The 23,889-nt window shown below is 38.6% G+C and overlaps 1 protein-coding gene across 5 annotated transcripts in view; it reads right to left on the bottom strand.

Moving 5' to 3' along the window:
- The window catches only part of RFC3 (replication factor C subunit 3), a 161,577-nt gene that overhangs the window by 116,146 nt on the left and 21,542 nt on the right, over window positions 1-23,889 (bottom strand). Inside the window, exons 10-12 of one of the 5 annotated variants that reach the window (XR_014236946.1) lie at window positions 22,836-23,583; window positions 13,585-13,761; window positions 11,606-11,688 (exon numbers count right to left, since the gene is read on the bottom strand). The exons of 1 other annotated variant lie outside the window; for it this stretch is intronic. The gene's annotated coding sequence lies outside the window, so the exon portion shown is untranslated. The remainder of the gene's footprint in view (window positions 1-11,605; window positions 11,689-13,584; window positions 13,762-22,835; window positions 23,584-23,889) is intronic. 3 more of the 5 variants (XR_014236945.1, XR_014236948.1, XR_014236947.1) reach the window with 3 other exon arrangements.

Below are 23,889 nucleotides of genomic sequence, written 5' to 3'. Positions count from 1 at the left end.
AAAGCTTTTGCACAGCAAAGGAAACCATAAACAAGACGAAAAGACAACCTTCAGAATGGGAGAAAATATTTGCAAATGAAGCAACTGACAAAGGATTAATCTCCAAAATATACAAGTAGCTAATGCAGCTCCATATCAAAAAAACAAACAACCCAATCCAAAAATGGGAAGAAGACTTAAATAGACATTTCTCCAAAGAAGATATACAGATTTCCAACAAACACATGAAAGGATGCTCAACGTCACTAATCATTAGAGAAATGCAAATCAAAACTACAATGAAGTATTACCTCACACCTCAGAATGGCCATCATCAAAAAATCTACAAACAATAAATGCTGGAGAGGGTGTGGAGAAAAGGGAACCCTCTTGCACTGTTGGTGGGAATGTAAATTGATACAGCCACTATGGAGAACAGTATGGAGGTTCCCTAAAAAACTAAAAATAGAATTACCATATGACCCAGCAATCCCACTACTGGACATATACCCTGAGAAAACCATAATTCAAAAAGAGTCATGTAGCACAATGTTCATTGCAGCTCTGTTTACAATAGCCAGGACATGGAAGCAACCTAAGTGTCCATCAACAGATGAATGGATAAAGAAGATGTGGCACATATATAGAATGGAATATTACTCAGCCATAAAAGGAAACGAAATTGAGTTATTTGTAGTGAGGTGGATGGACCTAGAGTCTGTCATACAGCATGAAGTCAGAAAGAGAAAAATACAGTATGCTAACACATATATATGGAATCTTAAAAAAAAAAAAAGAAGGTCATGAAGAACCTAGTGGCAAGATGGGAATAAAGACAGAGACCTACTAGAGAATGGACTTGAGGATACGGGGAGGGGGAAGGGTAAGCTGGGACAAAGTGAGAGAGTGGCATGGACATATATACACTACCAAACATAAAATAGATAGCTAGTGGGAAGCAGCCGCATAGCACAGGGAGATCAGCTCGGTGCTTTGTGACCACCTAGAGGGGTGGGATAGGGAGGGTGGGAGGGAGGGAGACGCAAGAGGGAAGAGATATGAGGACATATGTTTATGTATAACTGATTCACTTTGTTATAAAGCTGAAAGTAACACAGCATTGTAAAGCAATTATACTCCAATAAAGATGTTAAAAAAAAAAGCTTGCGAAAAACAAAAACAAAAATAGATATATATCAAAATATAGAATGTTAAAAATATATAAATATATAATGCATAGCTATAAGTATTATATATTTATATGTTCATTTTTAACCTTTTCATACTTGTGTCTCATTTTTTAAATATTTTGATATGTGTATGTGTATATATGAATCAGTGGGAAACATACTGATTTATACAAAATCATTGACAAAAGCAGCTTATTGATGTAGAAAGTCAGTAGAAAATACATGAACATGTCTAATTATAAAGGATGGGAGCTACAAATGCAAAACTTTGCATAAAGACATTGAAGGTCCAAAAATAACTGTTCAATATATTTCACGGCAATTATACTTCGCAACATATTAATTCTCTGTCCCTAAGGGATTCCATTTTGCATAGAACCTAAATAAACTGCCTGAAAAAACTTTGCTGAGATTGAGATTGGATTTAATTACCAGACCTAATTCTTCAGTAATGGAAATCAGCCAAAGAACTGGGGGAAAATGCTGACTGAATAGAGACCTGAGTGACCTAGCTAACTGGAAGGGAACAACATTTTTGATTAATTGAAAGGACAAGCACTTCATCTTAAAATGTCCAAAGGTTAGATGTGTAGAACTAAATAAATCAATAACACTGTTTGACAGCACTTTTCCAGTAACCCTGTGGAGTACCTTTTCATATGATAACATATAAAATAGCAAGAAGCATATTCTTGCAGGCACTTTTCTACACCTAAAGTAAAAGTTAATGTTTTATAGAGCCTCCAGAATAGGCATCTCTACTACTCATAAAAACAATTTCTTACCTTTTCAGGGTTACTTTTACTGTAAAGATCACCAACTGTAACTGGTTACAGTACTTTTGTGTGGCACAGTTGGAGCTGGGAAGAGACTGCTAAGTGAAAAATCATTTTTGGAGCTTCGAAGGGGAGTTGTGTTTGTCCTTACAAAATGAATTGCCTCCATAGCAAAGAACTGCAGTGATTCTACATGTTATTTCAAACATGAAATGTCATAATTCTTCCCTTTGCAAAGCCATCCTGCAATCAGCAACAATTAGTTTGCTGGTTAAAAAAGAGACCACTTTACTGATATTATTAATTCAATGCCACATTAAAATCAAGCTTATTATCACTACTCAAACAAATCTTGAAATTAACAGACAGCCTTTAACTGCTATATTTCACTTATGAGGCAACATGTCATTTTCTCTAAATATTTATTTATTTTTTATACAGCAGGTTCTTATTAGTTATCTATTTCATACATATTAGTGTATATATGTCAATCCCAATCTCCCAATTCATCCCACCACCACCCCCTCCAACCACCCACTTTTCCCCCCTTGGTGTCCATACGTTTGTTCTCTACATCTGTCTCTATTTCTGCCCTGCATACTGGTTCATCTGTACCATTTTTCTAGATTCCACATACATGCATTAATATATGATATTTGTTTTTCTCTTTCTGACTTATTTCACTCTGTATGACAGTCGCTAGGTCCATCCACATCTCTACAAATGACCCAATTTTGTTCCTTTGTATGGCTGAGTAATATTCCATTGTATATATGTACCACATCTTCTTTATCCATTCATCTGTCAATGGGCATTTAGGTTGCTTCCATGACCTGGTTATTGCAAATAGTGCCGCAGTGAACATTCAGGTGCATGTGTCTTTTTTGAATTATGGTTTTCTCTGGGTATATGCGCAGTAGTGGGATTGCTGCATCATATGGTAATTCTACTTTTAGTTTTTTAAGGAACCTCCATACTGTTTTCCATAGTGGCTGTATCAATTTACATTCCCACCAACAGTGCAAAAGGGTTCCCTTTTCTCCACACCCTCTCCAGCATTAGTTGTTTGTATATTTTCTGATGATGCCCATTGTAACCTTTGTGAGATGATACCTCACTGTAGTTTTGATTTGCATTTCTCTAATAATTAGTGATGTTGAGCAGTTTTTCATGTGCCTCTTGGCCATCTATATGTCTTCTTTGGAGAAATGTCTATTTAGGTCTTCTGCCCATTTTTGGATTGGGTTGTTTGTTTTTTTTGGTATTGAGCTACATGAGCTGTTTATATATTTTGGAGATTAAGCCTTTGTCAGTTGATTCGTTTGCAAATATTTTCTCCCATTCTGAGGGTTGTCTTTTCATGTTGTTTATGGTTTCCTTTGATGTGCAAAAGCTTTGAAGTTTCATTAGGTCCCATTTGTTTATTTTTGTTTTTATTTCCATTTCTCTAGGAGGTGGGTCAAAAAAGATCTTGCTGTGATTTATGTCAAAGAGTGTTCTTCTTATGTTTTCCTCTAAGAGTTTTATAGTGTCCGATCTTTCATCTAGGTCTTTAATCAAATTGGAGTTTATTTTTGTTTATGGTGTTAGGGAGTGCTTTAATTTCATTCTTTTACATGCAGCTGTCAAGTTTTCCCAGCACCACTTATTGAAGAGACTGTCTTTTCTCCATTGTATATCCTTGCCTCCTTTGTCATAGATTAGTTGACCATAGGTGTGTGGGTTTATCTCTGGGCTTTCTATCCTGCTCCATTGATCTATATTTCTGTTTCTGTGCCAGTACCATATTGTCTTGATTACTGTAGCTTTGTAGATAGTCTGAAGTCAGGGAGTCTGATTCCTCCAGCTCTGTTTTTTCCCCTCAATATTGCTTTGGCTATTTGGGATCTTCTGTGTCTCCATACAAATTTTAAGATTTTTTGTTCTAGTTCTATAAGAAATGCCATTGGTAATTTGATAGGGATTGCATTGAATCTGTAGATTGCTTTGGGTAATATAGTCATTTTCACAATGTTGATTCTTCCAATCCCAGAACATGGTATATCTCTCCATCTGTTTGTGTCATCTTTGATTTCTTTCATCAGTGTCTTATAGATTTCTGAGTACAGGTCTTTTACCTCCTTAGGTAGGTTTATTCCTAGATATTTTATTCTTTTTGTTGCAGTGGTGAATGGGATTGTTTCCTTATTTCTCTTTCTGATCTCTCATTGTTAGTGTATACGAATGCAAGAGATTTCTGTGCAATAATTATGTATCCTGCAACTTTACCTAATTCACTGATTAGATCTAGCAGTTTTCTGGTGGCATCTTTAGGATTCTCTACGTACAGTGTCATGTGATCTGCAAACACTGACAGTTTTACTTCTTTTCCAATTAGTATTCCTTGTATTTCTTTTTTTTCTCTGATTGCCATGGCTAGGACTTCCAAAACTATGTTGAATAATAGCGGCGAGAGTGGACATCCTTGTCTTGCTCCTGATCTTAGAGGAAATGCTTTCAGTTTTTCACCACTGAGAATGATGTTTGCTGTGAGTTTTCATATATGGCCTTTATTATGTTGAGGTAGGTTCCCTCTGTGCCCACTTTCTGGAGAGTTTTTATCATAAATAGGTGTTGAATTTTGTCAAAAGCTTTCCCTGCATCTACTGAGATGATCATATGGTTTTTATTCTTCAGTTTGTTAATATGGTGTATCACATTGATTGATTTGCATGTATTGAAGAATCCTTGCATCCCTGGGATAAGTCCCACTTGATCATGGTGTATGATCCTTTTAATGTGTTGTTGGATTCTGTTTGCTAGTATTTTGTTGAGGATTCTTGCATCTCTATTCATCAGTGATATTGATCTGTAATTTTCTTTTTTTTGTAGTACCTCTGTCTGGTTTTGGTATTAGGGTGATGGTGGCCTCAAAGAATAAGTTTGGCAGTGTTCCTTCCTCTGCAACTTTCTGGAAGAGGTTGAGGAGTTTTTCTTGTTTCTTGAGGTAGGATTGTATTGCTATAAACTTCCCTCTTAGAACTGCTTTTGCTGCATCCCATAGGTTTCAGATCGTCGTGTTTTCATTGTCATTTGTCTCTAGGTATCTTTTCCTTTCCTCTTTTATTTCTTCAGTGATCTCTTGGTTACTTAGTAAAGTATTGTTTAGCCTCCATGTGTTTGTGTTTTTTTCCCTGTAATTAATTTCTAATCTCATAGCATTGTGGTCAGAAAAGATGCTTGATATGATTTCAATTTTCTTAAATCTACTGAGGCTTGATTTGTGACCCAAGATGTGATCTATCCTGGAGAATGTTCTGTGTGCACTTGAGAAGAAAGTGTAATCTGCTGTTTTAGGATGGAATGTCCTATAAATATCAATTAAATCTATCTGGTCTATTGTGTCATTTAAAACTTGTTTCCTTATTAATTTTCTGTCTGGATGATCTGTCCATTAGTGTAAGTGAGGTGTTAAAGTCCCCCACTATTATTGTGTTACTGTCGATTTCCTCTTTTATTGCTGTTAGCATTTGCCTTAGTATACAGGTGCTCCTATGGTGGGTGCATATATATTTATAATTGTTATATCTTCTTCTTGGATTGACCCCTTGACCCTTGATCATTATGTAGTATCCTTCCTTGTCTCTTCTAACATTCTTTATTTTAAAGTCTATTTTATCTGATATGAGTATTGCTACTACAGGTTTCTTTTGATTTCCATTTGCATGGAATATATTTTTCCATCCCCTCACTATCAGTCTGTATGTGTCCCTAGGTCTGAAATGGGTCTTTTGTAGACAACATATATGTGGGTATTGTTTTTGTATCCATTCAGCCAGCCTGTGTCTTTTGGTTGCAGCATTTAATCCATTCACATCTAAGGTAATTATCAATATGTATGCTCCTATTACCATTTTCTTAATCGTTTTGGGTTTGTTTTTGTAGGTCCTTTTCTTCTCCTGTGTTTCCCACTTAAAGATGTTCCTTTAACATTTGTTGTAGAGCTGGTTTTATGCGGCTGAATTCTTTTAGCTTTTGCTTGTCTGTAATTCTTTTGATTTCTCTGGCAAATCTGAATGAGATCCTTGCCAGGTAGAGTAATCTTGGTTGTAGGTTCTTCCCTTTCATCACTTTACATATATGGTGCCAGTCCCTTCTGGCTTGTAGAGTTTCTGCTGAGAAATCTGCTGTTAACCTTATGGGAGTTCCCTTATATATTATTTGTCTTTTTTCCCTTGTTGCTTTTAATAATTTTTCTTTGTCTTTAATTTTTGTCAATTTGATTACTATGTATCTCAGAGTGTTTTTCCTTGGGTTTATCCTGCCTGGGACTCTCTGTGCTTCCTGGACTTTGGTGGCTGTTTCCTTTCCCATGTTAGGGAAGTTTTCGACTATAATCTCTTCAAATATTTTCTCAGGTCCTTTCTCTCTCTTTTCCTTCTGGGACCCCTATAATGCGAATGTTGGTGCATTTAATGTTGTCCCAGAGGTCTCTTAGGCTGTCCTCATTTTTTTTCATTCTTTTTTCTTTATTCTGTTCTGCAGCAGTGATTTCCACCATTCTGTCTTCCAGGTCACTTATCTGTTCTTCTGCCTCAGTTATTCTGCTATTGATTCCTTCTAGTGTATTTTTCATCTCAGTTATTGTATTGTTCATCTCTGTTTGTTTTTTAATTCTTCTAGGTCTTTGTTAAACATTTCTTCCATCTTCTCATCTTTGCCTCCATTCTCTTTCTGAGATCCTGGATCATCTTCGTTATCATTATTCTGAATTCCTTTTCTGGAAGATTGCCTATCTCCACTTCATTTAGCTGTTTTTCTGGGGTTTTATCTTGTTCCTTCATCTGGTACATAGTCCTCTGCCTTTTCATTTTGTCTGTCTTTCTGTGAATGTGGTTTTCATTCCACAGGCTGCAAAATTGCAGTTCTTCTTGCTTCTGCTGTCTGCCCTGTGGTAGATGAGGCTATCTAAGGGGCTTGTGTAAGCTTCCTGATGGGAGGGACTGGTGGTGGGTAGAGCCGGCCGTTGCTCTGGTGGGCAGAGCTCAGTAAAACTAATCTGCTTGTCTCCTGATGGGTGGGGCTGAGTTCCCTCCGTGTTGGTTGTTTGGCCTGAGGCGACCCAACACTGGAGCCTACCCAGGCTCTTTGGTGGGGCTAATGGCAGACTCTGGGAGGGCTCACGCCAAGGAGTACTGCCCAGAACTTCTGCTGCCAGTGTCCCTGTCCCTGTGGTGAGCCACAGCCACACCCCGCCTCTGCAGGAGACCCTCCATCACTAGCAGGTAGGTCTGGTTCAGTCTCCTATGGGGTCAATGCTCCTTCCCCCTGGGTCCTGATGTGCACACTACTTTGTGTGTGCCCTCCAAGACTGGAGTCTCTGTTTCCCCCCGTCCTGTCGAGGTCCTGCAATCAAATCCTGCTAGCTTTCAAAGTCTGATTCTCTGGGAATTCCTCCTCCCATTGCTGGACCCCCAGGTTGGGAAGCCTGACGTGGGGCTCAGAACCTTCACTCCAGTGGCTGGACTTCTGTGGTATAATTGTTCTCCAGTTTGTGAGTCACCCACCCAGCTGTTATGGGATTTGATTTTATTGTGATTGCACCCCTCCTAACGTCTCATTGCAGCTTCTCCTTTGTCTTTGGATGTGGGGTATCTTTTTTGGTGAGTTCCAGTGTCTCCCTTTCAATGATTGTTCAGCAGTTAGTTGTGATTCCGATGCTCTCGCAAGAGCGACTGAGCGCACAGTCCTTCTACTCCGCCATCTTGAACCAATCTCGGCAACATGTTTTTAAATATTATATGATTTGTTTGAATATGTTTCTTAAATAATGAGAGAGAAAAGAAAAGGTTTATGGCTACTTTAAGAAGTCACTGCAGGGCTTGCTTATTTTATGAAAATGAAGTATCACTAAGCAGGAGGAGGTTTTTTTTTTTTTTTTAATTTTCATTTTTTTAATTAATTAATTAATTTATTTCTGGCTGCACTGGGTCTTCGTTGCTGCCCGCAGTCTTTCCCTAGTTACGGCGAGTGGGGGCTACTCCTCATTGTGGTGCACGCGCTTCTCATTGTGGTGGCTTCTCTTCTTGCGGAGCACAGGCTCTAGGCACATGGGCTCAGTAGTTGTGCCTTGTGGGCTATAGTGTGCAGGCTCAGTAGTTGTGGCATACAAGCTTAGCTGTTCCATGGCACATGGGATCTTCCCAGACCAGGGCTCGAGCCTGTATCCCCTGCATTGGCAGGCAGATTCTTAACCACTGCACCACCAGGGATCTCCCAGGAGGAGGTTATTTAAAGGCCCATTAAATTGTTGTTGCCAGGGCTTCCCTGGTGGCACAGTGGTTAAGAATCCGCCTGACAATGCAGGGGACACGGGTTCAAGCCCTGGTCTGGGAAGATCCCACATGCCACGGAGCAACTAAGCCCGTGCGCCACAACTACTGAGCCTGCACTGTAGAGCCTGCGAGCCACAACTACTGAGCCCACGAGCCACAACTACTGAAGCCCGCAAGCCTAGAGCCCGTGCTCCGCAACAAGAGAAGCCACTGCAATGAGAAGCCCACGCACCGCAACGAAGAGTAGGCCCCGCTCGCCACAACTAGAGAAAGCCCGCGGGCAGCAACAAAGATCCAACCCAGCCGAAAATTAATTAATTAATTAATTAATTAATTAATTAATTAATTTAAAAAATTGTTGTTGCCGAAGTAACCTCCCCCTGATTTTAGGAAAATCTTGACTGGGAATCATGCCAGAGACAGAAACATAACACATCTCATTTTTCTTTCTTCTCTCCTTGCTTTAGCCTAGAGGGAAAGAACAAGGAGTTTCTCTATCCTCAGAGCTGCCTGGACCACATATGGAGTCAAGTGTCACTTTAAGAAGCTGAGGGATAAGGAGACGCCCATCCAGAGACAAGCAACCAACAGAAAAAGGACTCTGAAGACCAAGTCACAGGATGAAAATTTGCAGCACCTGGAAATGTCTAGTTTGGAGAGGGGGACAGTTAAGGAGAAATACAATAGCTAATTCAAATATTTAGAGGTCTATAATGTAGAATACATCTTAAAATGTGTTTGTGTGGTAGCAGACAGCAAAATCTGTCTGCATCTGAGCAAGTGTCTGATGGCAGCCCCCACCCCAACTGCAAGCAGTCATGGACTTCTATCCTCCTCCTCCACATTGTTGTTCCCTTGATTTTCTTGTGGGGAACCTGGCTACTTCAGCTTTCCCCCCTGGCTCTTTTCCCTCATCCAAAAAATATATGTACAGATAGAGTACAAAAATATATCTAAAGATAGATATAGTCTTATTTAGCCATCATTATATAAGGGATGCTGTTTGCCTGGACTGTCTATAGGAAATTTTATTATTTATGTCAAACTGTAAATACATACATGTATATGCATATATATATATAATATATAATGTGATTATAAACATAATTCACATTCCTTAGAGGGAAATATTAGAAAATGTAAAAAACAGGAATTATGCATAGTCCTACTACCCAAAATTATGCTAAAATTATGCTTCTTTTCCTCACGACTATGCGCTCCGAGTAGTTTTATAATGTTGTGATCTTTGTACATACTTTTATATATCCGTCTCTTCACTCGTTAAAACATAAAGATTTTTGTATTATTAAAAATACTTCTAAATATTCAATGATTTTATAGTTTTCCATTATAACATTATTTTACTATTCTATTATTTTGCAGCATTAGAGTGATTATCAATTGTCCTTATTATATATTGGGTTAATTTGTTATTAACCCATCTATTTTTTTTCCTCAAAATTCTTATTTTGCTCCATGACCCTCTCTTTTAGGCGTGTAGGCTTTGTCTCAGGGAAAGGATGAGAGGGCAGATGGAAATAGTTCATCCTCAGCTTCCGAGTTTTAAAGCAGACTTTTGAAACTTGCAGCAAAGACAATGCAAAAAGTTATTTTATTTATTTTTGAGTCTCAAAAGTCTGACTTCTGAGTATCAAAATCATGATGTATTTGTGGCATTTCATTTATGTCATGAACAATAAACTTGAAAGCATGTGAAATTAGCCAAAGTAGTTTAGAAGGGATTACAATTTATAAGGAAGAGAGAAGTGTAGGATATGAGAGAAAGCCATAGAGTTAGATGGTGTAGGTCTCTGAAAAGAGAGTCTGCCCTCTAACCATCATCATCAGGGCCAAAACTCTTGGGAGGGGGTGAGGGGCAAAGAATCCCAGATAGATTTGGGGATCTGAGCATAGAGGAGACCAGTGGGGGAGAAGGCCCCACTTCTACTAGAGACTATGCAAGAGGTAAGCCTTAAAGGGGTCCCTGTATCACTGTGGCAAGGTGACAGTGGGTAGAGATGGTGGCATGAGGAGTCTATACCAAGGCACCTGAGAAAGCTCCACAGAGCACAATTCTGCCTGTGCCTCCCTGAGAGACAAAGGGGGGTGGTCACTAAAAAAGAGCTTGCACACTCATCACATCCCAGTGGCTGAAGGGAGCACAGTAACTGGAGACCAATGGGAACCCCAATGCCTCAGCAGACACCACACAGTCACAGACCCCAGGAAACAGGTAGAATGATACATTTGCCAGGTGCCAGCCTAGGCAGAGAACGTCCCAAGTGTAGTCTCTTCTCCATGCCTTGAGGTAATGGAACTTCCCCACAATTGAGAGGCAATCTCAGAGGAGGAATCCTGAACTGACTGGGGGGAAAAATAAGCCTCTGAATTGACTAAGAAAGCCATAATTTGACTGAGTCTACCATGAATTGGCTGAGATTAAATCTCCAAGGGGAATGAGGAGCTCAACGTCAATGTTAGTCTGAGTTGGAGAAAAATGATTACTTTTTTGCACACCCAAATTTGTCACCACTGCATAATTAATACCATACTACATAGTTTCATAGCAATGATAACTTTCAATGATAATACCCTTTCAACTGGGTTCAGTCACTTAATTTTTGCCCATTTATCCCTTCAACAAATATATTAAGCACCTATATTTTCTAGGCATTGTACTAGACAGCTAGAGCAGAGAACAAAACAGATGCAGCTGCTCACTGTCTTCACTGACTTCCAACTAGAAAGACTGACAATGAAGAAGTTATTACAACAAATTACTATAGCCATTATGACAAGGGAGGAGTCCTAACCTACCCTTCTAGGCAAAACAACAGTGACACAGAACCCCCACAGAATTAGCAGACGTAAGGAAGGGAAAAGTATCCCAGAGAAAGAAAACAGCCTACCCAAAGTGCCAGGAGTCACATAGAGAAGGATGACATGGTCACCCATTGCTGAGCATGCATTCAGCACTTGAAGATACATATGGTGTGTGTTATAAATGGAGTTTCAAATTCAGGGGGTTATGATGCCATAGTTTAAAGAAAAAGGTAGGACTAAGAACTAGAATCAGAAAAATAAATTCTGTGAGCAATACTTTCTCAATATTTGATAGCTTACCATTTCTATTTCCACTTAAATAGGTAAAGAGATACCTCAGTTTTCTATGAATGAAACAGAGACAGCTAATGGCTTACCCCAATATTCATTTTCCACTTTTTCTCTGATTTTTAAAAAAAAAGGATTTTACTCAGTGCCATCATATGCCTAGCTTTTCTCCAACTTCAGAGGTGACCAACAGAAATAAATCCCAGACATTGAGAAGTAAAAGTGTAGGAGGTACCTCTAGGAAATCTTCTTTAAAGTTTCCTTTGTCCTGCTGCCATCCTAGAATATGACCGTGATGTCTGCATCTCCAGCTGCCATCTTGAAATATAAGGACAAAGTTCATACTCTAGGGCTTGTAGAATGAAGAGTGGGAAGTATATCCTGATTACCAATAATTTTGTAAAGCCACAAGACTAGCCCACCAAATTGCTTTTACATGAGAGAAATAAACTGTCAAGTTTAACCCACTGTTATTTTCTTTTCTGTTATATGCAGCCAAACCTAATCCTAATACAATGTTGTAAGGAGTTGATTTAGGATAGCTGAGAAGTAAATGTTCTACATCTACAGCAAGGCCCAAGACACAAATCAGATAACTGTAAAGCTAAAAAGAAATCTAGAGGTCATTTGGTCTGTTTTGTAAACTTGACCATATCACTCTCTGGGGTGCGGCTGTTCAAACGCTCCTCCTCATTGACAAGATAATGTCAAAGTTTAAGCTTCTTGAATGGTCATGATCCAGTCCTGTCTACCTCTCCATCCTGATTTCCTATCAAAGAAATTATGTTCAGGAATTATCAACTATTTTTAGTATCTTGATACAACATGTACTTCATAAGCCCATGTTTATTATGTCCTGTTCTTGCTGTTAAAAATATACTTCCCCTGCTTGGCCATTTTGCTCAAAAATGTACTTCTCCATGAAAGATGCCTACCTCCAAACCACCAGACAGACTGATTGCTTCTTCCTTTGTGTGATTTTACAATATACATATTTTTTCTAATATTATACTTAGGTGTGTAAATAAGTAGTCACCATCTAATGTGATATTATTTCTGTATTCCTGGTGCCCGGCACAGTAATATATAGTAGGTGCTGAATATTTGTTGAATTGACTTGCATTTCAGATTAGGAAATTAAGGACTCTGAAAAAGTAATCAACCTAGGTATTAACAGAGCACCAAAGTTTACATCAGGAGTCAAAAGAGAAAAGATGAAGCCAAAATATCATTTTTATATCTGATAGAGGTCAAGTTGGAAGACCTGGCTTATATTGATATCTTGGGACTCACTAATAATGAAGTCCAGAATTGGGCAGACTTACCCAACTAGGCACAGAAGCACTGGACCAGGGCAGGACTCCCCATGTGGAATAATGGAGGAGAATTCATGGTCACTTCCAAGAGGAGAAAGACGGGAGCTGAGCTGAGCTGAGCTGAGCATGCCCTGTTATTCCTCCAAAATCGACTCATAGACTAAGAATCTCCTCAGAGGCAGGGTGATTGATGGGGCAGAGGGAAGCCCAGACCTACAACTAATTGAGCTCCTTTCACATGACCAAAGCATCAGAAGTGGGAAAGAGGACCATTCCCCAGATTTTGATTCTCTTAACTCATTGGGCTTAAGCATGAAGCTGTGGATGCAAATAATCAATTAAAAAATCTATAACAAGAATAGAAGAGAGCTTTATTCAAGCCATACTGAGGACTATAGCCCAGGAAACAACCTCTCAAGGGACTGCTCTGAAGAGGTAGGGGAAGAGCCAGTATATATATGAATTTTTTGGCTGGGAAATACATGTAGTCTAGCATATATCTTGGTAAAAAATTACTGCTAATCACAAAAAACAGATATCTCAAGTTAGTGATTTTAGTGTTTTTCTATGTGTAGGAAGATGCAAGAATCTGGGGTCACTGAAATTCTTCCTTAGATATGCACCTTAACTATCTAGGACCCCCGATATATCTGAATGACAGAATGCTTCATCCTGTTTTGTTTTTTTGCATCCTGAATTCCCCTTAGGGCACACTGTCAGTGGGGCAACTGCAGTGGGTTGTGATTTAACTCTTTGTATAACTGGATGATGAGTGACACTCTTTTCTTTAATGGTTAAAGCAGATGTACAATGTATGTTTGACAGGCCGTAAGACAGCCTGTCTTAGCATAAAATTCAAGCCAAATCACGTTATAAGCCCAGAATGACTTCCCCATACCTCAGTATGTGAAAATTTCTTCCATCAAAGCCTATGGTCAGCAAGAGTTGTAGCTGTCTGCCTTGGGAGACCTTTCATGAGGCCACCTTCATAAGATCACAAGCTACACGTCTCTGCTCTTTTGAGTTTCCTCCTGGGTCTAGTGGCAGGCAGCTTAAAAGTCGTCCCCACAAGAATCTGCAATGCGTCAGACGAATACATTCAATATATCAACTTTGGATCCACTCCATACCAAAAGCTGAAAATGTATCCCCTATTTTATTTTCTGCCCCGAATTATGTCCACATATGCTATCCAATACAGCATGACAAAGGTTCTGCAGAGATTAAACGCTATCTTGAAGATATTTCGATAATAAAACACCTATAAAGAGATGCTTCAACTTTGAACACGATTTCCTCTCTATTATTAAATTCCAAGAAAGAAATTAAAGTCCAAAGACTAAATTCTTTTACAAGTTGAAATTCAAAAACATTGAAATCCAAGGGAACTAAAGTCTGAAATCAAATTCTTGTGTGTTAAAGTTCAAAGCGCAAAGTTCAATTACAAAACAAAAACCATTCACTGATTTGTTATTCCACCGAGGCTAAGCAAAAGGGATTTTTATGCCTCGGTATTCAGCAACTACAACAGTTCCTCTCTGGAATGGATTTGGAGTTTCCGAAGCCCCAGAAGTCATAGTAATTCAATACCTAGTCCCTCAGGAGCCTCACTTCTAAAGAACCCTAAGAGTTAACAGGACACAGAGAATTATCACAGGGTTTTTCCAGATCCATCTAGTTTAGAAAGCCATTCTCCTGCCCTTAGATCAATTACAAAATTACACTCCCAGAACCAGGGCTACCAAGACCCTAAGAGAAATCTGATGATGTCTGGGAAAAAAGGAAAATATTCTTGGATTCAACCTAGTAGGAAGCCTGTCATTCAAGACCAATTGTCTGGATTGCTTACTTAAGCCAAACGAGGAAAATTCTCCGAACGAGAAGTTATTTTGAGACTACACTTGCATTTAGCACTTTCATTTACATTTCTCTACATTTACATTTTTGTGAGAAAAAAAAAATCTATCTATGCTTCCTGCATCCTCACAGTGTCATTTGAGGCATTTCTGCCTCCTTGCACATTTAGATAACTGTAATGGGGTCAGCTCCAATCACAGGAACTCAAGTACCTTTCTTCCCCATCCAGCACATCCAGGACCTCTTAATTCCATTTTCCTATTAAACCTTGGGCCCCTAATACTGTGTAGTGACATAAGTGCACCACCTCTCAGAAAGAGGCTTTTTCGGTCCTGTGCCGCAGTGGCTGCCTCACTGCCTCTGGCTCTGGGATTGCTTGGGCAGTGCAACTCACCCCCTAGAGAAGAGTTCCCCTTCATTCCCAATTTGTTTTGGCTGAAGATCCACCCTGAACAGATTCCTGCACTAAGTGATTTTGATGTTTCTGCAGCTTGTGTCCCTGGGGAAAACAGTTTTAAATGTCCCAGCGTCTGAGTAGCTTTTTTGTTCAACTACATCTTTTTTCTGAAGTACTGAAACATACCACTGGTACTGAATTTCCCTCTGTTATTTCAGCACTCCTTTCAGGAAAGCTATTTGAGCTTAACAATTTAATCTACTTCTTAAAGTGGCCACTTTCCTTCTCTAATCTGTGTGGGAGCTAATGCTACTGGTTGAAACTTAGCGCCTCCCTTCCATTTATTTCATCTTTGCTTTCTGGTTCAGTTTTTATAACTTCTCTGGATTCTTCATCATCATCATCATCATAGAGAAGAAATCAAGAAGTTCTGGATTCATTGTTCAAATTTTGTCTACCTTACTCTTGATGAGATGAATAATCCCCACCTAGAGATATTCTTCCATCAGACATTTAATCAAAGCCTGGACTTGTTCTCTGATTCTCACATCTAGATTTCATCACATCTTCTCTCAACTTTCTTTTAGGATCCTCATTTCATAAATGTATTGACAAAGGTCAGTAAGTTCCCTCAGGGCAAAGGTAATGCCTGGTTCAACTGCAATGATGTGTCACATGGAAACTCAGCTGAAAAATGCTTTGAATATTTCACATGGATTTCCTTCCTCAATTCTGCCCCAATTTTTTATAACCACTTGGTACAGCTGTCCCACTCTTTAAGGAGTGGTTCTCCAACTGCTCTGAGTGGGGACCTATGGCTTTCAGAAGTCATCATCCCTCGGTGACTTGGCCTTTCTTGAAGGAATCAGATCTGCTATCTGCTAGATTTGTTTGGATCCCAGTCATCATTTCTGATCTAATAACAAAAATGTCTTTCCTTCTTTTAGAGCAGTTGGAATCTGGGTACTGCTTTTTCCCCCCTTTTATGTTGGTCAAACGTCATCTTTAAGATGCCCTTTTCTTCTTTACTCTTCCTTAACACAAATGAATAAATTTTTAAAATCTCTTCCTCCAGCTTAATTGGCCTGTGTTCCTTTATTTTTTTAATCTTTCACTGCTTCTGAGTTTGACAGTAAAACTGAAGTACACCTTCCAAACCACTACAGTTTCTTCTTGTTTTCCTAAGCAAATGAATTTATTACTAGAGGCAAACAGTTCCAGGCACTGAGCATTTTTGTTTCCTTCTACCTTTGGGTTTGTAATAATGTCATTTAGTTGAATTTCTATCTTAAGGGGATGGCATTATTTAATAAGGGCTCACATCTCTTACTTGTTCATTAAGTCTAACATAAGAACAAGGGTGAAGCCACAATTTGGGTGTCAGATATCAAGCCAGAGTTATAACTTATGATATTAACATAGAGCCGATCTGAGATTCTATGATAGGACAGTGAGTCTTGAAAGTCAGAGGAAATGCCACATGAAATCAAGGTTAGTCAGTCCCTCCAGAGTGCCCTCCTTCATCCTGAAAGAGGAATAGAACGTAGTATTTCCAATCTAGATGACCTAGATTAACTATGCTTGGTACTAACCATATAAAGATAGAGCATCTCTAGTGCTCTGTTCACATGCAGAATTCAGCTGCCTTGCAGTTGAAAAGTGGCAAATATTCTTCTGACAACCAATGTGTAAAACAGTTACACATTGCAGAGAAGAGTAAAACTCTTCTCTGCAATGGAATCTTTGTCTCAACAAGGAAAAGCAAGGCCTGTGCAGTAAACTAAAGCAATCTACCTGAAGCCCCCAACACAGCCAGAGGGTTGTGTCTTATTTTCTCACAAAAATTGCGTTAAGTCATAAGTTACAGTCACCTGCTAAGCTCAAAATACCTCATGACAGCTTAAATTTCTTTCTCAGGCGACGGAAGTTCAAAGTCAAGTACAAAAGTGTAAAAACACATTTGGCCTAAAATAAGCCTCTATAAACCAGCAAGGTTTCTCCCCCAAACTAAAGTCTAAGACCCACGATGTAGGCCCCGGATGCACAAAAAGCTTCTGCCCAAATTATCCCCCTCGAATTTTTCGTTTACTTTTCTTTCTCAATGTTGCTGGTGAATAAACAAAACTTGGGAATCTCTGAGAGCCCCTCCCCAATAAATAGCACCTTTAATACACACTCGGCTTATAAACAAATTGAGAAGTACAACAAAACAGAAAAGTAGGAGGTCAAAATAATGCCTGTTACTGATAGAGGGCAGGCTGCAGGATATGGTTTGTTGGTGGGCAGGGGCGGGGGTGCAGTGCTAGAGGTGGATAGGCCTCCCTGTAGGTAGGAAGTCTGACTAGTTAAGATTTATAACTTAGAACACACAGGCTCATTCCAAACAGGAAGAAAGTTGGAGCTAAGTCAAGCAGGTTCATTTATTCTTCCCAAAGCTGACAATCAAAAAAGACTCGATCTCTCTAGGAGCTGGATGAATAAAGGATGGAGAGAGACCTACAATGACATTAAGAGATCTCACTTTACAGGAAGGAAACATCAGAAATGGGAATTATTCCCAGCTAACAATGCTTGCAAACAAGGTTAAATTCTTTGCTTACTGGTTTTTATACTGAGAACAACTTTTCTCAATATATTTGTGCAATTCTGATAGGATAACATTCTCATATTTAGTTTTCAGTACCACAATGCGCTGCAATTTAATAAATCCCATTCGTGGAGTATCAATGTTTCACAATATTGATATTATTTTCATAAAATTTGTTATCAGAAAGTCAATTTTAGAATTTAGTCTTCAACTTCACAATTTGGGGAATGTATTCATAGTTATGTCTGTTATTTAATGTCTGGAAATTGATTTCCCATAAGATTATAGGCCAGATGATTCACTGACAACTAATTTCCCAAAGACTTCAGTAGGAGCATATGTGTAATGGCTTAAGAATGACCTTACACAAAAATATTCACCATTTAGATGCACTGTATTGTCAACTAAAGAATCCAATCTTTGCAAAACAGGAGATAGAGGGTGGGGAAAAATTAAGAATAGATTTTCCCTTAGATGACATGAGCAAAGTTGACTTCTTTCAACAATTCAAAAATCATTTTCATCTAACCTTTGTGTAAAGACAGCCTACACCTGTATTATTTTATGCACTCAACTTATCCAAGATATATCATTACATTTATACACGTTCTTTACCTTCTTTTAACAATGATTTATTTTCAATGTACAGGTCTTAAGCATTGTTTTTTAAACTTATTACTAATTATTTTAGCATTTTTGATGTATTTGTAAATTATTTAAACTTTATTTTCCAATAATTTACTTGTTTATATAAAAATACAATTAATTTGTGTATATTAACTTTATATCTTGCGAGCCTGCTAAATTCACTAATTTGTTAAAAGAATTGTTTAGGATCTTTCAGGTAAACAATAATTTCACCTGCTAAAAAAACAATTTTCCTCCATCCTTTTGTTTCCTTATGCCTGTTATGCATTTTTCTTGCCTTATTAAACTGGCTAGTTAATGATATACATGTTAACAAGCTGGGAGAAAACGAACTTACTTTGAAATGCAGCAAAAACATAAGATGACTAAAGAATAGAGTGATGGATAGATATGTGATAAAGCAAATACAGTTAAATGTTCACTGTAAAATACCAGTATGAATGTTCATTGTCACTTTTTTTTCAGTTTTCTGTATGTTGGAAACTTTAATAAGATGACATTAGGACAATAAAAACCAAAGCAACAATCCAATTTTGAGAGAGGGACTGAGGCGGAAAGAGACAAGGACAATGGACATCATAGGTTTTGAGAGACAGGCTAATATTGGTGAAATCCAAGGCACAGGATTAAAAACAGATGAGCAGCATCTCTGTCTCATCAAGAGAAAATATGAATGCACACAGAGTAAATCGGATACATACAAATGAACATATAGTAATATAGGATGCATACATATTTGGTTTTGGTAGCTGGCTGGTAAGGAGATAAGGTTATCTGCTCTAAATGAAGTTCTAGAAAAGGTATTGTGGAGACTTGATCTGAGAAATATGAGTTTGCTGGGTAGTACTGAGGGCCTATTTCTTGGTTGGTGGCTATGAATGTAGTTGAGGGCAGTCTGTGCTCAACTGCCTGGATCCAGTTTCTTCACCTGCGAAACAGGATAATAATGGCCAACTTCAAGATCATTAAGAGAATTACGTGAGAGAATACCTGTAAAGAATCTAACACAGTGTCCCACATAAAGACCAAGAAGTTTTTTCCATGCCTACTGCTAGTGATTATTTTGTACAGCCACACTTCAGGAAGTTGCTAAAGTTTCTCATGCTGCTATCTACAGAGAAGGTAATTTCAGTAGGCAATCAGCCCATCAAAAGAGCTGAAACAGGCACAGAAAGTACCAAGCCACAAAGGTACCATGCAGTGTTTGTAACCAGCATTAGGTTGTAATTTAAATGAGAGTTAAGGTTTGTAGGGACCACTTTCCTTTACTGAGAGGAAAGTAATTTATTATAAGTCTTGCATACCACAATCAAACTGATAAAGAGCATCTCATGATAACATTCCAAATTTCCACAGGAATTGTGAACAGGAAAGAAACCAAGGGGCAAATAGCTAATACAATTTAGCTCATCAATTTGAAAAATATGAAATGATTATGTCTTTCTTGAGAACTAGGTAGAAAGAAAATGGCTGCTAAGGGTTGATTTTGTAATTTTTAAGAAATGTGTTTCATGATTTGGAGGGCTATAATTTGGAAATAACATTTAAATTCCTATTACTCAGTTCTATAACTCAAAGTATAACACAGTACTTAAGGAAAAATCACAGCAAGAGGTTTTGTGTGTGTGTGTGTGACGCATATTACACAACTTCAAATCTTAGGAACAAAACTTAATTTATATTATAAAAACATAAAATCAAAGGGGAGTGACGTCAGTATCATGGCAGCTTAAGATGTACCTCATCTTTGTCTCCCCACCAACAATAAAATTTGGCATCCACCCATGGACAGTCATCTCTTTCAGGAAGCTGTGGAATCCAGCACCATAAGCCAAGGGACCCGGGAGGAGTCTCGTCCAGCCATCCATCAGGTAATAGGGAGACAGACCTCAGTCCCAGATGTGGACCCTGTCATGGCCTATAAACTGGCCCCAGCCTCTCTCAACCACCATCTAGGAGCCCCTGAGAACACCAACTTAGACATTCACTCAAGGACAAGACAGACTTTGCAAAAGTTCAGGTTTCCAGAGAAGTCCCAAAATTCCGCTGGAGAAAAAAAAAAGTTTGGATGTATTGGAGGAGGTAAGAGGGACAGTTTGACTTTACCCACATCACCCCTCCACCCAGGGATGGCACAGCTCAGGGCCAAGAGAGATCTTCCTCGCAGTGATTTATCCCACAGAAGAAAGGGAGAGCACATGAGTGAACACCCAGCTGCCCCAGCTGTACACGACACTGCCAAAGGGGCTCCCTTCTCTCTTGCTCCATCCAGAGTATAGAATCATGAGCTACATGACTGGGGGCAGGAAGAAGTGGGGAGAGTGGCAGATACAACTATTGAAGGACAGTAAGGGGCACAGATCTTAACTGTGTCGTGAATTCCACCAAGAACCTGACCAACAGCTGCTGGGAATGCATTACCAGTGGATCACAACTGGCTCACGGGAACCTCAAGCGCTCTGTGTGCCTCACCTACAAACTCCCCATCTTGTGGCCAGCTCCCTGCATGTGCTCCCAATGGTGGCAGCAAGAATAAGCTTTGGAAGATAGTTAGTGAGCATGCACATAAGCTGGCCAAATCTGCAGGCCAGGGAGAGATCACAAACTTGACCCTAAGCACCACCTGTGGGAAACAAAAGAGAGGCTGTCAGCACTCACTCAGCCTGGTGCACTGAAGGATCCAGAGAAGGCATAAAGCCTAAGAATTCTGCCACAAGAGGGAGCAAGAAGCCTGGAGGAGGGCTTCCCTGGTGGCGCAGTGGTTGAGAATCTGCCTGCCAGTGCAGGGGACACGGGTTCGAGCCCTGGTCTGGGAAGATCCCACATGCTGCGGAGCAACTAGGCCCGTGAGCCACAATTACTGAGCCTGCGCGTCTGGAGCCTGTGCTCCACAACAGGAGAGGCCGCGATAATGAGAGGTCCGCGCACCGCGATGAAGAGTGGCCCCCGCTTGCCGCAACTAGAGAAAGCCCTCGCACAGAAACGAAAACCCAACAGAGCCATAAATCAAAAAATAAATAAATAAAAATTTTTAAAAAAAGAAGCCTGGAGGAGGTATACTCCAAAAAGGGTCTAAGATAGCCTCAGAATCTCTAATAAGGCTGATGGGAGGTATCTCTCTCCCAGAAGCAGTTAGTGAAGCCTGGAGGGGGTGACTGCTACTTCACAAGTAAAGAAATAATGCAAAAGTTCAAAGAACCTGAAAAATCAAGATAACACGACACCACCAAAGGATCACAGTAATCTTCTGGTAACCAAACCCAAAGACATGGAGATCTGTGATTTACCCAATAAAGAATTCAAGTTTTAAGGAAGCTTGATGAGGTACAAGAAAACACAGAAAGACAACTGAACCAAATCAGGAAAACAATAAATGAACAAAATAAGAAGTTTAGCAAATGCTCATAGCAGCACTATTTACAACAGCCAAGACACAGAAACAACCCAAATACCCATCAACAGATGACTGGCTTAAGAAGATGTGGCATATATATATATATATATATATAGTGGAATATTATTCAGCCATAAAAAAGAATGAAATATTGCCATTTGCAGCAACATGGATAGACCTAGAGAATATCATACTAAGTGAAGTAAGTCAGACAAAGACAAATATATGATGTCACTTGTATGTGGAATCTAAAAAATAATACAGACAAATCTATATACAAAACAGACTCACAGACACAGAAAACAAACTTATGGTTACCAAAGGGGAAAGGGAGGGGAGAGGGATAAATCAGGAGTTTGGGATTAACAAATACAAACTACTACACATAAAATAGATAAGGAACAAGGATTTACTGTATAACACAGGGAACTATATTCAATAACTTGTAATAACCTATAATGGAAAATAATCTAAAAAAATACATATGTAACTGAATCACTTTGCTGTACACTTAAAACTAACAGAATACTGTAAATCAACTATGCTTCAATTAAAAAAAAAAAAAGAAGAAGAAGAAGAAGAAAAGTTTAGCAGAGAGACAGAAGTCATAAAAAGGAACCAAATGGAAATTCTGGGGCTGAAGGATACAATGAATGAAATGAAAAATGAAATAGAGAACATCAATGGCAGAATGAATCAAGCAGAAGAAAAAAATCTGTGAGACTGAAGAAAGAACTCAGAAATTATGCAATCAGAGAAGAACGAAGAAAAAAGATGTAAAAGAGTAAAGAAAGTTACATAATCTATGACATATCATCTAAAGGACCAGTTTGTAAATTACTGAAGTTGCAGATTTAGAAAAGAGGGAGAAGGGGGCAGATAGCTTATTTAAAGAAGTAATTACTAAGAACTTCCCAAGTCCATGGAGACATTTGGAAATCCAAGTTCGTGAAGTTCATAGGTCACCAAACTAAGAGATTCTCTCCAAGGCACATTATAATAAAACTGTCAAATATCAAAGACAAAGAAAGAATCTTAAAAGCATTAACAGAAAAAAGCTTGTATTTACAAGGCAACCCCCATAATGCTATCATCAATTTTCTAAGAAGAAACCTTAGAGGTCAAGACAGAGTGGGATAATATATTCAAAACACTGAAGGAAAAAAACTGCCAACCAAAAATATTTTATGCGGCAAAGCTGTCTTTCAGAAATGAAGGTGAGATAGACTATTCCAGACAAAGCTGAGGGAATTCATCACCACTAACCTGATTATAAGAAACGCTGAAAGGAGTTCTTCAAGTTGAAATGAAGAGACACTAAGTAGTAAAATGAAAATATATGAAAATGTACTAAACACTGGTAAAAGTAAGTACACAGTCAAATTCAGAATACCCTAATGCTGTAATACGGTTTAGTGTTAACCACTTAACTTTTGTACAAAGGTTAAAGGACAAGAGTATAAGAATTACTATAGCTACAATGATTTGTTAATGAATAAACAGTATAAAAAGAGGTAAATTGTGACATCAAAAACATAAGAGGAAGGGGGAGTAAAAGGATAGAGCTACTGTGTGCAACTGAAATTAAGTTGTTAATAAAATAGACTGTTACATCTATAAAATGTTTTATGTAAGCCTCATGGTAATCACAAAGCAAAAATCTATAGTAGACTCACAAAAGATAAAGAAAAGGGAATCAAAACATACCCCTACAGAAAACCATCAATTCACAAAGCAGCAGCAGCAGAAGAAAAAATCAAGGGACTTACAAAACAGCCAAAAAACCATTAATAAGATATCATTAATAAGTCCTTACCTGTCAATAATTACTCTAAATGTAAATGGAGATTCTTCAAATAATTAAAAATAGAATTACCATATGATCCAGTAACACCACTTCTGGGTATTTATCCAAAGTAAATGAAAACAAGATATGAAGGCTGTATCTGTACTTCCATGTTCATTGCAGCATTATTCACAACAGTCAAGATATGGAAACAACCTAAGTGTTCATCTATGGACAAATAAAGATGTGATATACATACATACACAAACACACACACATATTATTATTCAGCCATGAAAAAGAAGAAAACAGTGCCATCTGTGACAACATGGATGGACCTTGAGGGCATTATGCTAAGTGAAATAATTAACACAGAGAAAGAAACATACTGCATGATATCACCTATATGTGGAATCTAAAAAAGCTGAACTCATAGAAACAGATAATGGTGGTTAACAGGTGCTGGTCAATGGGGAAATGGGGATACACTGGTCAAAGAGTACAAGCTACCAATTTTAGTATGAATAAGTTCTG

This window comes from Balaenoptera borealis, assembly GCF_965194805.1.
Source record: "Balaenoptera borealis genome assembly, chromosome: 18".
Taxonomy (NCBI): domain Eukaryota; kingdom Metazoa; phylum Chordata; class Mammalia; order Artiodactyla; family Balaenopteridae; genus Balaenoptera; species Balaenoptera borealis.
The sequence above is the reverse complement of the archived record's forward strand: the minus strand, read 5'-3'. Positions and strand labels throughout refer to the sequence as shown.